This window comes from Talpa occidentalis, unplaced genomic scaffold (assembly GCF_014898055.3).
Source record: "Talpa occidentalis isolate TD23 unplaced genomic scaffold, MPIMG_talOcc4v2.1 talOcc4.3, whole genome shotgun sequence".
Lineage (NCBI taxonomy): Eukaryota > Metazoa > Chordata > Mammalia > Eulipotyphla > Talpidae > Talpa > Talpa occidentalis.
The window spans coordinates 83374505-83390967 of record NW_023603184.1 but is presented as its reverse complement, the minus strand read 5'-3'; the positions used below and the strand labels follow the sequence as shown (position 1 = coordinate 83390967).

Genomic DNA, 16463 nt, shown 5'->3' with positions numbered 1-16463 from the left:
AAATATTTATTTTGTATTTAGGGATAAAATGTAGCTCTACACTATGTAATACAAGATGAAAAGCAGCTAAATGTAATTTTTGACATGCAACTGTGCTCAGGGAAAAGGAAATAAAAGGAAAAAATAGTTTAGTTATGCTTATATAAAAATTGTTATATTAAAACATTTCATTTTTACATTAATATGTAAGATAATTCTATTTGTTTCTACATGCTTAATAACAGAAAACTCATAGCACAAGTATTTCATTGCTTGCCTCCAAAATATTGTTGACATCCTCTGTGGCCATCTGCCAAGGCAGTCATTCCTTTGTGTTTGATGGATTTAGCGATGTATTAGAGTTCTATAAACTGATGAAGGAAAATATTCTGTGCTCTTGGCTTCTGGTATTTGTTTCCTTGGTCCTGTTAAGAAGGAAAAAAGGGTGAATTCACTAATTTTAAACATTTATTCAGTTATTCTATATTTCTTTAGATTCATACTTAAAGACATTTTGAGATTTTATGAGACATTAAGAATAACAGAATCTAGAAAACCTAAATAAGGGACCAGGAAAAAGAATAACTATAAGAAAGAAAAAATCAAAATCAACAAACAACTATAAACCAGAGACACACTATGAGGGGGCAGGGAAAGGAGGGATTGGGGTCAAAATAAAGGGGGTGCAATTGTATGAGGAATATAAAAATAAAATAAAATTAAAAAAGAATAATAGAATCCTAGTCTCATACACAGTACTTGCTAAATTTATAAGAGCAGGTAAAAAAGAGCTCTATCAATGAGATGATTTAATACCTATATTCCACACTATAGGAAGTTGAAATCCAGAGAGGTTAATATAACTTGACCAATATTCTAGGCAATTAAAGACAGTCAGCATGAGAGAAACCAGTTCTTTCTAAGTTCAGCACTCTTTCTTCTGTTTTTCAACTGGGAAAAGAGAAGACTCTGGAAGAGGGAGGGAGTTTTGGAAGAGCATTATAACCAAGCTAATTTCTCAGCCCTAATGTTTAGAGATAAATCTAGAACAAGAAACAACAAACATGATACTTTAATAATATTTAGACTATAAATTCATAGCACAAATTTGATCAATGGATATCTAAGAGACATTATTTTAGTAAACTATGATTAAGATACTGTTTTATTAAAAATGACCAGTCACCATTAAGTTTCTGAATATCATGCAGAGCCATGATTAGTTATTCTTCCCAGTCTGTATATATATTACTGTAACAATCTATTATCTACATAGCAACAGAGTAATATTTTTATTATCCACAGAATAAAAGAGTGAAATTCTTAAAAAGAAAGCTGGATTTTAGATATTCCTTTGGTCAAAACACTCAAAAAAATTTCATTTAATTTTTATGATAAAATGCAAAAATCTTATCTTGTTCTAGATGATTGGGCCCTCTGTTGGGGTAACTCTGTGATAGCTTAGCCAATCACTCTTTCCTGCATTGGTATTATACAGTAATAGACTTCTTATTCTTCAAATATGATAAACACTTTGATTGAGGTCTCTGACATTGGTCTTCCCTCAGACTGGAACATGTCTGTTACCAAAGAGTGAAATGCTTTTTTACCTTGAGAGCCCCTTGACAGTATGTTTCAATAATCTACTCAAATGTTACCTCTTTTCAAGGCATTTTCTTACTACACTCTAAATTTTCCCAACCTCTACCCCTCCTGTTTGGCCTTCATTCTCTATTCCTATATGTGCTTTATTTCCATTCATAACATTTATAATGTCTAAATATTACACAGCCCAACATAATCTCTGTAGGAACAGATGTGTTTTGGAATTATGTATTATTTGATTTTTTTTTTTTTTAAAGATTTCTTTATACAAGCACTGGGTACAGTCAGAAACACGGGAGGGTGAGAGAATTCACCAGAGCCAGAACAGGGAACAGAACAGGCAGACCAACGAAGTACACTGCTGAGGGGAACAGTGGGCGAGGCAGGAGAGGTCTGCGTGCCATGTGGGACCCTCACTGGCGGCTGGGGATCGAACTGGCGCTGCAGAGGCTGTGGGCAGCTTTGTAACCCAGCGTTCAACTGCTGCGCCACCCGGGAGGCCCTTATTTGATTTTTTTAATGTCAATATAGTACATGTAATTATGTAACATGCCCCACCTCCCTACCCCCATCTGAGAGGTCTGGAACAGCACTCTGAAATCAAATATTTTAATAGCTGTACAGCAAAGCATATGCTCATCTAAGTGGGGTTTTAAAAGACAGTAAGTAGCTTCATGTCAATTTTACTAATAAATGAGTTAGATTAGGACATGTTTTACTACCATATGAGTTGCAAAAACTTTCAATTTCAGACCTTTTTGAGTTTGGAATTGCTGATAAGGATTTGTTAAATATACTGGATAATAATTTGCTTATTGCCTATTTCTTCAATATAATGTATGCTCACAAACACGAGATCTATATTGTTATTCTTGCTGCAATATGCCCAGTTCTTAACAAGTTAGTAAGTATTGAGTAAATATTAGTAGATAAAGGATTCTGTAAGAATCAGTTTTTATTTGTTTTATAAGAAGTCCTATCTTATAACAATTATTTTCAATTGAAGGAAGAATTGCAAAAATTATTTTAAAAGTTGCTTAAATTACTTCTTTTAAGACCCACTAAAAGAAAAAAAGTATGATAAACAGAATTTAAGATACAGAGAAAAAAGAGTACCAAAAGAATACTTAATAGTACCGAAAGAATACACCAAAGACAGTGCCAAGGTGGGGCAGGTGGTGGTGGTGGAAGGTACTGCCTATAGTTTTTACCAGTACACTCAATTGCCAGGCACTACTCAGGCTCAGAGTCCAACAGCAATGAGGTTTATTTAACAAACAAGAGATTGGGAAAACGAGTTTCTAAGGCCACAAATTGCTGGCTGTCTCACCCTAGATTGCGTTTGCAGTGTTCAGTAGTCCCAGACAAAGGCTGCACCACAAAGATGGCACTATCCCCTCAACGAGGTCCTGGATCTGGTGGTCAGCAGTGCATCAGGGTCCATCTCATGGGGGCAGCTGGAGGTGCTCACGTGTGGGGTTGCTTAGATGACAATGCACAGTCTGAAGGCTGGGATGGATGTCAACCACATGCCAGACTTGATAGTGATGGACTCACCAGCACCAAGAAGTGCTATAGAATCAGAGGTGGTGGACAGTTCTCAAAGGTGGCTGGACAGAGTGCAGGTCACTGATCAATAATGCCCATCAACACTGGTCATCAGGAGGTGGTGTCAGAGACACTGTTGCTACAGTTCTTTATAAGCTATTGGTATGAAACAACCAATAGTCAACAGCAGTTTGAAACAGTGTTCAAGCTAACAGTGAGCTAACAGTGTTCCTTACAGGCAAAGTGAGAGGCAGGGCTGGAGGCAAATGTAGCAGTCAGGTCTCTGAGAAAGTCTACAAAGGTCTGCCGAATCCTGTGGTGGTCACCTGCTGAATCCTTCTTTCTTCAGAGACTGGCTTCTGAATTCTTCTCTCTTCAGAGATTGGCTGCTATATGCTTCTTCTCCTTTGGAGGCTGGTTGCTGAGTGATTGTAGTTGGTTCTTGCTCTGCTTTATATCCTCTTCAGGGTCCCCTATAATACAAGCTTGACTGGATGGTTTTTCAGTCCTAAGCTTCTGATTGGTTCTGGTTAGTACCAATCTGCTTGCTTTCATTTTCAATTTGCATAATTAACTCAAGGTTTGAATGACCGCTTGAGAAATCAAACCTAATTGACCTATTTATGATCCTGGAGCAAGATACAAAAGAGGAAAAACCTGGCCCCTGTCTAGACCAGCCTCCCCTCAGGAAAGGGCAGGCTTGTGGACCAGAGAGGGCTCTGAAGAACTATGGCTGAACCAAGGCTCAGTAAATTCAAAGTTACATTGCACCTTGGCACCCTTCAGTGAGGTCAGGTTTGACCTGGGAGTTCCTGTAGCAGTGATGGAATAGGGGACACAGCAACTACAGACATGGGTCCCAGTGACTGCAGGACAGACCGCTGTAGGCATCTGGTTCAGAAACAACACCAGGGCCATGTGATACAGTGGAATGAATCTTCAGCTAGAATTCTAGAAATCTAGGCCTGCTTCCTTGCATTCCCATTTTTCATTTAACTATTAATTTATATATTGTTTATCAATCCCATTGATCCCTTTCTTTTTAATCAAGTATTTCATTATTTTGTCTAAGTCATTATCTGTAAAATGAGAGGGTAGAACTTCCTGACCTTTAGTACTTCTATGGTTTCAGCAATTAGGCAGTAACCACTCTACTATTCCAGAAGTTGACTGATCAGCATGAAAGACATATACCTTGTCAAATAATTTTTAATTAAATTCAAGCATGTTTAAATCCAATGAAGTGACACATTTGCCAAGTATGTATTTTATGTCACAGATATATAAAACTGAACTTCTGTGTGTTTCTGCATGAGAGTATGCCTAATAATACCAATTACTGAGCATTTACTATGTACCAGACATTGTTTTAAACTCTTTACATATATTAAACTTACAAGTTACAAATTCTTGAAATATATTTTAGCAGTTGGGCTTTTCCCTTCTTATTCTGCTGTTCATCCTGAGGAAAAATGTTGTAGGTAGCAGTAGACCCAAGGAAGATGAATGACGTGGCATAGACTCACACCCACCCTCTAATTGGAATCATCTCCAGTTGAGCTCACTCTCGATCAGACTTATTCTAGCTTACCAGGGGATTCCTGAACTAGAACTAAATGCTTACTGTGGTATGTCAGGGACATTTTGTGGTGGTTTGTACTGCAGCAGAAGCTCAACAATAAACTTCCTTATTATAGACACTCAAGATGAGGGCTAAAGATTGAGTAATTTATCCAATCCTTTATAGCTATTTTGTGGTGCAGCTAGGATATAAAGTGGTACAAGTCTGGCTCAAGGGCTTATGCTCTTAGCTCCTCTCTGTATTATACTGGCTTACACTCTTAGCCCCTCTGCTAGAATGTCTCTGTTTTATATTGGCTATGTTACATTTTATTAAACCATTTATTAATATGGCTGTGGTGAGCTGGTATATATTAATATTCATAGCTGCAAATGTCTAATTGTTAGTGGACAAAAATGACTTCCAGCTTTGAAATGTTTCATCTTGAAACATTAATAAATACCAAATAAATGATTTATTTTCTGGAGTCAGATTAATAAAACCATACATCCTTTGAGGTAGTTTCCCAGCTCAACCCGATACCAAACAGTGCTCCTCAGTGCTACTAATTCTACTAAGTGATTCTACCCTCTTACCTTGGCTGACCTAGTGAATGATGCTGGATCATCCAGGTGTCTCTTTATGTATTTTGAAATTTGGACATATGACTATAGCTGACCCCATTAACAGCCTACTCTGGAGAAAGCTGAAATCCATAGAACTCCCCTTATTCCTTTCCTTCCCACCTGTCATTTTTATGAAATACTCTGACATCCTTCCAGAAGTCCTTTTCGAATAAGTTTGCAAAAATTGTTTTTCTTATTGTAAACAAAGAAATTTAACCAAAACAGGTTTTAAAAATCCATTATTCTTTTTGTTACAATTTTATAATACAGAGGAAAGATTTCTTCCTTTTTTTTTTTTTTTTTTAAATTGAGGCAATGTTGGTTTACATTGTTGTTGGTATTTTGGAAAAATAGAATCACCCCTTTCAGACGTAGTTACCATAGCACTCCTGCCACGGAAAGACCCATAGTCCTTCATGATAGCCCACTGTGCTCCCTCCCCACTGTATTCTCATCCCTCCTCCTTCCCCTGCTCTGCCTCAGTTCTGTAGTCAGTTTTCAAGGGTTAGTTTGTAAGTTTGTCTTTATCTGACCCTTTGTCTGGCTTCTCTATATTTTACATATGTGACACCATCTGAAACTTGACTATCTCCTTATTTCACTTAGCATAATTTCTTCCAGCTCCAACCATGTTGTGCAAATGGCATGAGTTTATTGTTTTTGATTATTGAGTAATACTCCATTGTGTATGTGTGTGTGTGTGTGTGTGTGTATATCTATCTATCTATCTATCTATCTATCTATCTATCTATCTATCTATCTCAGACCTTCTTACCCACTCATCTGTTTTTGAAAACTTAGGTTGTTCCTGTAGCTTGGTTGTTATAAACAATGCTGCAATAAACATGGGAATGCAAATTTCCTTTTAAATTAGTGTTTTGCTATTGTTAAGGTAGATATCTAGGAGTGAAACTGTTGGGTCATATGGCAGGCCCATTTTTAATCTTTTGAGAAACTTCTATATTTTTCCATTGGGGCTGTACCAGTCTACATGCCAACCAAGACTGCAGTGGGATTCCATTTTCTCCATATCCTCACCAGCACTTGTTGCTTCTGGTTTTTCAATATGGGCCATTCTCAAAAGTGTGAGTTGGTAAGTACCTCACTGGGGTTTTGATTTTTATTTCTCTGACTTTAAGTGACAAGGAACTTTTTTTTTCCTGTGCCTGTTGGTCATCTGTATGTTTTCTTTGGAGAAGTGCCTATTTAGCTCTTCTTTGTTTGACTGGGTTGTCTTCTTTTTGTTGAGTTCTATGACTTCTCTGATATCAGTCTCTTGTTAGATGTAAGGTGTGCAAATATTTTCTCCCATTCAGTAGGGTGTCTGTCTGTTTTAGTTTCTTTCTCTGTACAGAAGATTTTTTAGTTTGATGTAGTCCCAGTTGTTTATATTCTCATTTTCCTTATTGTTAGAGATGAATTTTCAAAGACATCACTGAAGCTTGTGTCAAGAAGCATTTGCCTTTGTTTACTTCTATTTATTTTATTTACTTCTAAGTCTTTTATCCATTTTGAAGTCAGTTTTTCGTGTATGGTGTGAGATTGTGGTCTCGTAGTTTGTTTCTTTTGCATGTGGCTGTCCAGTTTTTCCAAGACAATTTATTGAAGAGGCTTTCCTCATTACAGTGTATATTCTTGGCTCTTTTGTCATAAAGAGGAAGGATTTCTTAAAGAGATCAAATAAAGCTTGTATTTGTTTTATATCCTATCATAGTAACTTTGTAAATTTTAGTCATTGATTGTGTATCCTAACCCTATTTAAGAATTCTTCCTCATTTTAAAATACGGCCCATGATCTCAATAGTGTCTGTGGACAGAACTATATTCCAGAAAAGTTGGTAATGCAGATTTCCTTGTAACCCTACATATTTTAATTTGTGAATTTAAAAACAACTTGTTTATAATGAGTGGTCTATATTACTTTTGATAATGAAAGGCAAGTGAACATATGGAAATCTGTGTTACTTGTTACTGGTTCACTCAGAAACTTTAAGATCCAAATATATTCTGGACTTTGCTTTGGATACTGGTTTACAGCAGGGAGAATACAAAGTTACTGTTTGCACAGAATGATAAGAAAGAATATGTGAAATATAATTTGAAAAGTTCATAGTGCTATTAATAATGAACCTGGTCTCCTCTATACATTGAGGAGATAAGAGTAGCTTGAAAGTGAGAGAGTAGAGAAGCAAAATGTCTGGAGAATACTTATGCGCAATTCTTAATCTATATCTAATCTTCAAGAGGAATCTATCAGCATATATAGAGTCCTGCCAGAAATCATATGTGAGAATGAATAATAAATTACAACCACCACCACAATGATAATATTTATGCTACACTTTTTACTTTAGTAGTGATTTCATATCCACTATTACAATATACTATCTTTTCCAGGTAAGTAGGAGAGAAAATTGAGCCTCAGAGAATTAAGGAACTTGTACACTTTCAGTAGTGGTAGAACCAGCGCTACAGCTGGTTTCCATGCCTTCCAGTTTTACTTCTATTATATCACATTGCATCATTAACTAAAGACAGTTTCACAGCAAGCAGTATTGAAATTTCTTTTCATCTTGGGGGCTACTTGTGAAGTGGGATAAAGGAGTAAATATTGGGGGGTCACACACAGAAGCTGCAGGTAAAAAACTGAATGTCTTTTCTCATCAGGCATAAACACATTAGTAAGAACTTTAAGATGATGTTATAGAATTGGTAGTGGAGAAGTTTAAGAACTATTACTAAAGCAGATTTTCCCAACCTGTGGGTTTAACTCTCTACAACAGGAATTGGCAACTTCAGCCCACATAACAAATTTGGTCAGCCACCTGTTTTGCCATGAATGGTACTTACATTTTTAAGTGATTCAAAAAGTGTTGAAAGAAAAATATAATTTCATGAAACCTGACAATTATATTAAATTCAGATTACAATGTCCATAAATAAACTGGAACACTGTTATGCTCATTTGTTTATGTATTGCCTATGGCTACTTTTACACCTCAGCAGTAGAGTTGAGCAGTTCCACAGAGACATGCTGGCCCAAAAGCCTAAAATATTTCCTCTGTGACCTTTTACAGAAGAAGTTTGTTACCCCTGATCTAGAAAGTCACAGAGTTTTCCAAGGAGTTAGTAATGTTAGAGGCACTAATGATACCTGTTTAAAATTGTAATTTAAGAGGCCTCCCTGGTGGTGCAAGGGGTTACACAACCGATGAAGCTATCTGCAGCCACCGCAGCACAAGGTCGATCCTGGGCCCACAAGCAACCCACATGGGGCAACAGACTTCTCCTGTCTTGCCCACTGCTCCCGTCAGCAGTGTACTTTGGTCAATCTGCCTGTTCTGTTCCTCACTCTGTCTCTGGTGAATCCTCTCACCCCCCACACCTCTGGCCTGTATGCATAAATTAAATAAATCTTTAAAAAAATGTAATTTAAAATATTTAATTTCTGCATAGTTATTGAAACATTTCTTCCCCTAATAATAAAATGATTTGAAAGTACCTGAGGTACATATGGGGCATGAGAAGTACAACTACATGTTAGTCACTTAGTCAGCTGATTACCTGGATTACCTCTCTCAGACCATGGTGTTTATGCGTATTATAGAGGTTTAAACATTTAACTGTCAGTCCTACATTTTAAAGTCCACTGTCACATAGATAATTGGTTAGATACAGTAAGTTCAGATATTTTTTGCAACATATAATTAGTGAGGGGCATAAAAATCCAGTGAAGCCTGAAGTTTGCCTTAAGATGACCATAACCAAATCAATGAATTGCATTTATCGAATCAAAATGAACCTTAGAGTTTCAATGTCTTAACTATACATAGTAAATATTAGTTATATATTTATTAATATAGTTTCACACTATTTTTGTAATTAAAAAGCAAAGATATCTTTTTTTGAAAATTTTAAAGTTTTCCCTAATAGGAAATCACTGAGAAACACTATAACAAATAATAGGCTAAAAATAAATGAGAACATTTATTCACTCTACTTGTTCATTTGTTATTTCTTCAGCAAACAGATGAGGATAAATTCTGTCAACAACTATAGAAGAAAATCAAGAAGCAAATGACAGTTCTTGCTTTTAAGGAGCTCACAGACCAGTGGTGGGAAAAGAGAAAAGTATACAGATAGTCAAAATACAGTCTAAGATATTCTCTAATAGATGCAAAGTAAGTTTCTTCATTAAAACATAGAATAAAAATGAACTCAATTCCTCCTGGTCAAAACAAAAAAGAATGAAATAGAGATGTAAATAAGGTAGAATCTACAGGGCATATTGACCAATTACTTGTGGGAGGTAAGACAAAGATTTACAATTATTGTCAATAAGGATGTCTTCTATTTAGAGATAAAAGAAGAAAGTTTCTAGTAAATGTTTACAAAGAAAAAAGAGTGAATTGAATATTCTCCTCTACAAATGAGCAAATCCTCCTTCTCCATCAATTTTCAGAAATTATACACACTCACTCATGTAAAACATTTGGGAATCATATGTGTCTTCTTTTAAATGAATATTTTAGAGTGTTCAAAGGTATCTATGAATACATAACACTCTTAAACAAACATATGAATACATTTTTAAAACTCAAATCCAAAACATATCAAAGACTGCTCTGTATCAAGTGATAATTTCAGGTTTCTTATTATTAAAGATTAATAACTGATTCAAAAAGAGTTGACCCTCATGAAATGAGGAATAGATAACAATGTGTTACACTATTCAGCAGAATATTTTTAGGCCATAAAAAATGGAAATTCTGACATATTCTACCACAACAATTAATCTTGAAAACTTAATTAAGTGAAAGAAATGAAACACAAGAAGTCACATATTGTATGATTCTATGTTACATGCTATGTCCAGAATGGGCAAATACGTAATGACAAAAAGATGAGTTGTTGCCAGGGGTGTGGAGTGGAGAGGGAATGGTGGGTGGCTGCTAAGAATCAACCAGAAGAATGAAAAAATGAGAAACTAAAATTTGTCTAAGTTTGAACAACTTTAAGTTATATCATGTAAAGTGTGAATTATAGAGGGGAAAAAGAAACAAGAAAAGAATAAGACAGTAAAATTCACAATTATCTGTGTTCATTCATTTGGGTCCCAGGCTTATGTTCTAGTAGGCTTGACTGGAAGATATTTACTGGAATATATAAATTGGCTTGACTGTTCAAGTATTAAGAACTGCCAATGACTCCTACCATGGGCATTGCACAGCTAGTTAACAGTGGGCAATGGGAAAAGTTTATTTCTGCAGACTACGAAAGGCTATGCTGAATTTACAATTGCATAATTTTCTCTTGTATGTCTGTGTATATATTAACACACACATATGGGCCAATTTAAAGACAGAATATTTTAGAGCATAAATAACAGTATAAATGCAATAGAAAATTTACAAGAATCAAAAAACTATATATATGTACCAAGAAACCAATACACTTTCGTTAACTATCCAGACCATAAATTGTAACAGGATAAAATCCTTAGCATTTTAGTGTTTATTTACTCATTTAAATTGTTTATAATTAATATGTGTTATTCATATTGCACAACGTGGGTAAAATATGTAAATTTCGATTTGCAAATAAATAATTGCTAGACTCTAGGATATGTCCTTGAGCCAAATTCAAGCTGCTCCCAACATTTACCATAAAATGTTATAAATCACAACAATATTTAAAAATTCTTTAAAAAAATTGTTTTGGGGCCTCCCATCCTCCCTGGCACCTGCAGCCACTGCAGCACAAGTTCGCTCCCTGGCCAGGGAGCTGACACATGGCACAGCAGACCTCTCCTGTCTCACCCACTGCTCCCCTCAGCAGTGTTATTTCACTCAATCTGCCTGTTCTGCTCTTCACTCTGTTTCTGGTGAATCCTCTCACCCCTCTCACACTGCCCCTCTGGCACACACCCTAGTTCTTATATGTATAAATAAATAAAATAAATCTTTTTAAAAAAGTAAAAATTGCTTTGGTCTTTTCTCCCAATAAAATGGGGATAAAAGGAACATACCTCAACATGATAAAGATTATATATGCCAAATTCAGTTAATATTATATTCAAGGGTGAGAAACTGAAAGCTTGTTCTCTACAATCAAGAACAAGACAAGGATATTTACTCTCACCACTATTATTCAATATAGTATCGAAAGCCGTAGCTAGAGCAATTAGGAAAGAGAAAAATACAAAAGAAATCCAAATTCAAAAAGAAGTAAAACTATCATTGTTTATATATGACATGATAATATATATAGAAAACCCTAAAGACTCTGCTAAAAAAACTGTTGGAAACAATGAATTATATGGTAAAGTAGCAGTCTGTAAAATCAATTTGACAAAAACTGGTTGTGTTTTTATATGCAAAAAATAAATGAAAAGAGAAAGAAATCAAGAAAACACTCCCATTCACAATTGCATCAAACAATTAAAGAAACAAACACACACACATACACACACAACCTAGGGATAAACATAACAAAGGTGGTAAAACACCTGTACAACACAAACTATAAGATATTATTAAAATGAAAGCAAGACACAAAGAAATGAAAGGATATTCTTTGCTCATAAATTGGGTTAAATAACATTGTTAAAATCATCTCACCCACAGCAATATACACATAGAACACAATCCCAATTAAAATTTCAATGGCATTTGTGAAAGAAAATGAGCAAACATTAGTCAAATTCAAATGGAACCACAATAACCTGAAACAGCCAAAGCAATTGTGATAAAAGAATGGCGATGTAACACTTTCATACTTCAAATGCAATGCTATAAATCAACAGTAATCAGAACAGCAGGCTATTGGAATAAAAATGGACACAGAGATCAATGGAATAGACCTGAATATCCAGAAATAAATCCCTAGTTAATTTATGACAGGTACCAGGAACATACAATGGAGTAAAGACTCTTCGACAAATAATGCTAGGAAAACTGGACGGCCATATGGAAAAGAATGAAGCTAGACCACTGTCTCACATCACACACAAAAATTAACTCAAAGTGAATCTAAGACTTGAATGGAAGATTTGAAAACACAAAATTAATTGGAGAAAATACTCTATGATCTTGGCTTTAAGAATGTCTTTGGGGACTTCACTACCATGACAAGGGAAAGAAAAGTAAAATTAAACAAATGGGATGAAACCAAGCTAAAAAGGTTCTGCATAGTAAAAGAAACTATGCTTAAAATGAAAAGATAACCTTTTGGTTATTGGCTAATTTGGCTAATTTTCAAGATTTACAAAGAGCTCATACAACTCAACAATAAGAAAACAACTCAATCAAAAAATGGGCATAAGAACTAAATTTGACACTTCCCTTTTAAGAGATAGACACAGCCCATGAAAATGCTCATCATCACTTATCATCAGGGAAATGTAAACCAAAACTAGAGTAAAATACTACTGTAATAGCATTAGTGAGTCTACCAGGAGTGGAGGAGATGGGGAATGGAACCCAATGGATTATGGTGTAGTTTTTACCAGTGCTTTGGTGGTGGGCATGGTATGGTAATACTCATGTTAATCAGTGTGAATCTATACTCCTAACCATATACAGTGTTGTAAACAAATTTTACCTCAAAAAAAAAAAAGATTAAAAATATAATTGTTTTGGGCTTTTAAGATCACAATATAAGTTTAATAGTTAAAAATTATAAAATAAAGTATAAAACACAATTTGGGCTGGATAATTAATGAAAATATACATTTCCCAGTCTTTTTATAGCTCCTGCTGATTCTCGAAAAGTTTGTGTAAAGTGATGTGGTATGTTTGAAGTATTAGAAAAAAATTCAGCAGTCTTTCATAAAGACTTTTGACACTGGAGGTAAGGGAAGATAATGTGAAGATTATCAGTCACAGCTGATTTATATAAAAAATAATTTCTAGATCTTAATTTAGGATAAAGAAATTGAGCTAATTCTTACAGCTGGAAATAGGCAGTTTTTTAAAATCAAAATGATATTACGATCTATTATACAATAGGTAAAGATGCTGTGATCAAATGGTCTTTATTACGATTCTTAACATTCACATTAGAATTTTAGTTGGACCTGAAAAGTAATGAAAAACTAATGCTTCCCTTCAATAGGTAGTTATTCTTATTTTATAAGTAAGTAATGATGAAAGTAAGTCTCAAACAACACAAGAATATATATATAATTGAATGGTCATGTATAGCAAATTTAGTTATTCAGACTAGTATGTTGACTTAATCAGTTTTAGAAGGTGATTAAAAAAATCCAATGCATGAAAAAAACCTATGCATTCATGGTAAAGTCAAATAAAGAAGTTCTAATATATTATGCCAATAAAAATGAAAAGACACAAGTAATTAAAAGGGTTAAAATCATTTGGATTTGGAAAAAAATTTGCATTAAATATAAAGATGTTTAATAAATCTCATACAGAAACATAAGTGGATACACTTACTTAAAACTTAATTTGCTTCAAAGAAATTCTGTTATTATAATTTATAGAACAGAGGTACTTGGTGACACTCTATTAACTATAATTCATGGAAATACTTGTTCTGTTATTAAAAGTTTCATGTTTAAGTTTCTAAGAAAAACAAGCAATTAAAGAGACAACTTGGGAAATAGAGAGTCTATATAAATGCCACATAGGAAAAAGAATTTACAAAATAATTATAATATTCAAGTGATATTTACAGGTATAACTTAAAAAAAAAAAGAATGACAGCTAAAATTGTTGAACAAAAATTAGATATGTTGGAAGATCACAAAATGGTTTCCCGTCAGACAATTCACCTAGAAGAAATGAAGAATCATACTTTAAATCAATTAAAGTAGTTGTCCGGGTGAAGCAAAAACACAGCAAAAGTGCCTTCATTTCATGTTTTTTTTTTTACTGTTGTATGACATGCAAGCTACATAACATCGGTTGATAAATGTGGAATAAATGAAGTACAGGTCTACTAAACTTAAATCTCTACTGTGGAATATTTTCAAGTTCTATACATAGGAACTATACAGTATAATTGGATAATATAAAGAAAAATAAATAGATCTGTACAATTAGCAAGAAGTACAGACCAAAGTAGACATCAAACATCATTCTTCCTTCTGTTATGCTCTTCCATTGCCTTTCTTATTTTACAAACCTTCCTTGTATTTCATTTTATTATTTTTTTTAAAAGATTTATTTATTTATACAAGCACTGAGTACAGTCAGAAGTGCGGGAGGGTGAGGGAATTCACCAGAGCCAGAGCGGGGAGCAGAACAGGCAGGAGGACCGTGTTATACTGCTGAGGGGAGCAGCGGGTGGCAGGAGAGGTCTGCGCACCATGTGGGACCCTAGCCCGGTGGCCGGGCCGGGGATTGAACCGGCGCTGCAGAGGCTGCAGGCAGCTTTGCAACTCAGCGCTCAACCACTGCGCCACCGGGGAGGCCCCCTTCCTTGTATTTTATTTTATTTTTTTTTTTTATAAATTTTATTGTTATATTCCCCATACAATTGCAGCCCCCCCATTCTGACCCCAATCCCTCCCCTCCCACCCCCGCCCCCCTAAAAGTGTCTCTGGTTCATAGTTTTTTGTTGATTTTGATTTTCACTTTCTTATAGTTATTCATTTTCCTGGTCCCTTATTTAAGTTTTCTAGATTCCTGCTATGAGTGAGACCATCCGGTATTTTTCTTTTTCTTTTTGGCTTATTTCGCTGAGCATGATCCCTTCCAGCGCCATCCATGTTGCTGCAAATTGCATGTGTTTATCTTTTTTGAATGCTGAATAATATTCCATGGTATATATGTACCACATCTTCTTGATCCGGTCATCTATTTTTGGGCATTTGGGTTGTTTCCAAAGCTTAGCTATTGTAAACAGTGCTGCTATAAACATAGGGGTGCAGGTGTTCTTTGGAATTGATGTTTCTGTGTCCTTTGGGTAAATACCTAGGAGTGGAATTGCTGGATCATATGGAAGCTCTATGTTTAGTAGGTCCAGAAATCTCCACACAGCTCTCCACAGTGGTTGGACCAGTTTGCACTCCCACCAACAGTGCAGAAGAGTTCCTTTTTCTCCACACCCTCGCCAGCATTTGTTGTTGCTAGTTTTTTGAATATGTGCCATTCTCACTGGTGTAAGATGGTATCTCATGGTAGTTTTGATTTGCATTTCCCTGATGGCAAGTGATGTTGAACATTTTTTCATATGCCTGTTGGCCATTTGCATTTCCTCTTCAGAGAAGTTTCTTTTTAGCTCTTCTGCCCATTTTTTGACTGGATTATTTTCTTTGTTGTTGCTGAGTCTCATCAGCTCTTTGCAGATTTTTGTGATCAGTCCTTTATCATTAGTGTTGGGTGCAAAAATGTTCTCCCAGTTGGTGGGGTTTCTCTTTGTTTTTGTTATTGTCTCTTTTGCTGTGCAGAAGCTCTTTAATTTGATGTAGTCCCAGCTGTTTATCTTTGCCTTCACTATCACTGCTTTGGGTGATGTGTCTGTAAAGATGTCTTTGATGTGCAGATCACGTAGTGTTTCGCCTATATTTCCTTCTATGTATTTTATGGTTTCAGGTCTTATGTCTAGTTCTTTAATCCATTTTGAGTTGATTTTTGTGTATGGTGTGAGGTAGTGGTCAAGCTTCATTCTTTTGCATGTAGCGACCCAGTTTTCCCAGCACCATTTATTGAACAAACTTTCTTTGCTCCAATGCATAGTCTTTGCTCCTTTGTCAAAGATTAGTTGACCATAAATCTGTGGATTTATTTCTGGATTTTCTATTATTTTAAAACATAGTTTAAGCCACACATTTTTCATGAAGGCCATACTATCTACTTCAACTCAGATAATCTCCTTTTCTGGACTCTTGGATAAGAATATTATCCACTCACAGAGACATACCATAATTTGTTTATTTCTAAAGTGATTTTTAATTTCTTAAATTAATTCATGATTATGGTAAAGTTCAAAGAACACAGAAGGGTATAAATAAGAGCCCTATCTCTTCATAGATAAACATCATCAATAATTCCTTAAGTCTCAATCTATAAATATCATATAAACCTGTCTAAGAAATTTTTGGTAACAAATATGCTTGGGAATTTGTAGTTTTTCTGAGTTAGGAAAGTAATCTGATGTATTTATAACATATTACCTAA

At 35.1% G+C, this 16463-nt stretch overlaps 1 long non-coding RNA gene across 1 annotated transcript in view; it reads right to left on the bottom strand.

The window, feature by feature from the left end:
* Positions 1-256: 256 nt before the first annotated feature.
* The window catches only part of LOC129146629 (uncharacterized), a 138557-nt gene continuing 122350 nt past the window's right edge, over positions 257-16463 (bottom strand). Inside the window, exon 3 of the long non-coding RNA XR_008553554.1 lies at positions 257-404. This is a non-coding gene — a long non-coding RNA (uncharacterized LOC129146629). The remainder of the gene's footprint in view (positions 405-16463) is intronic.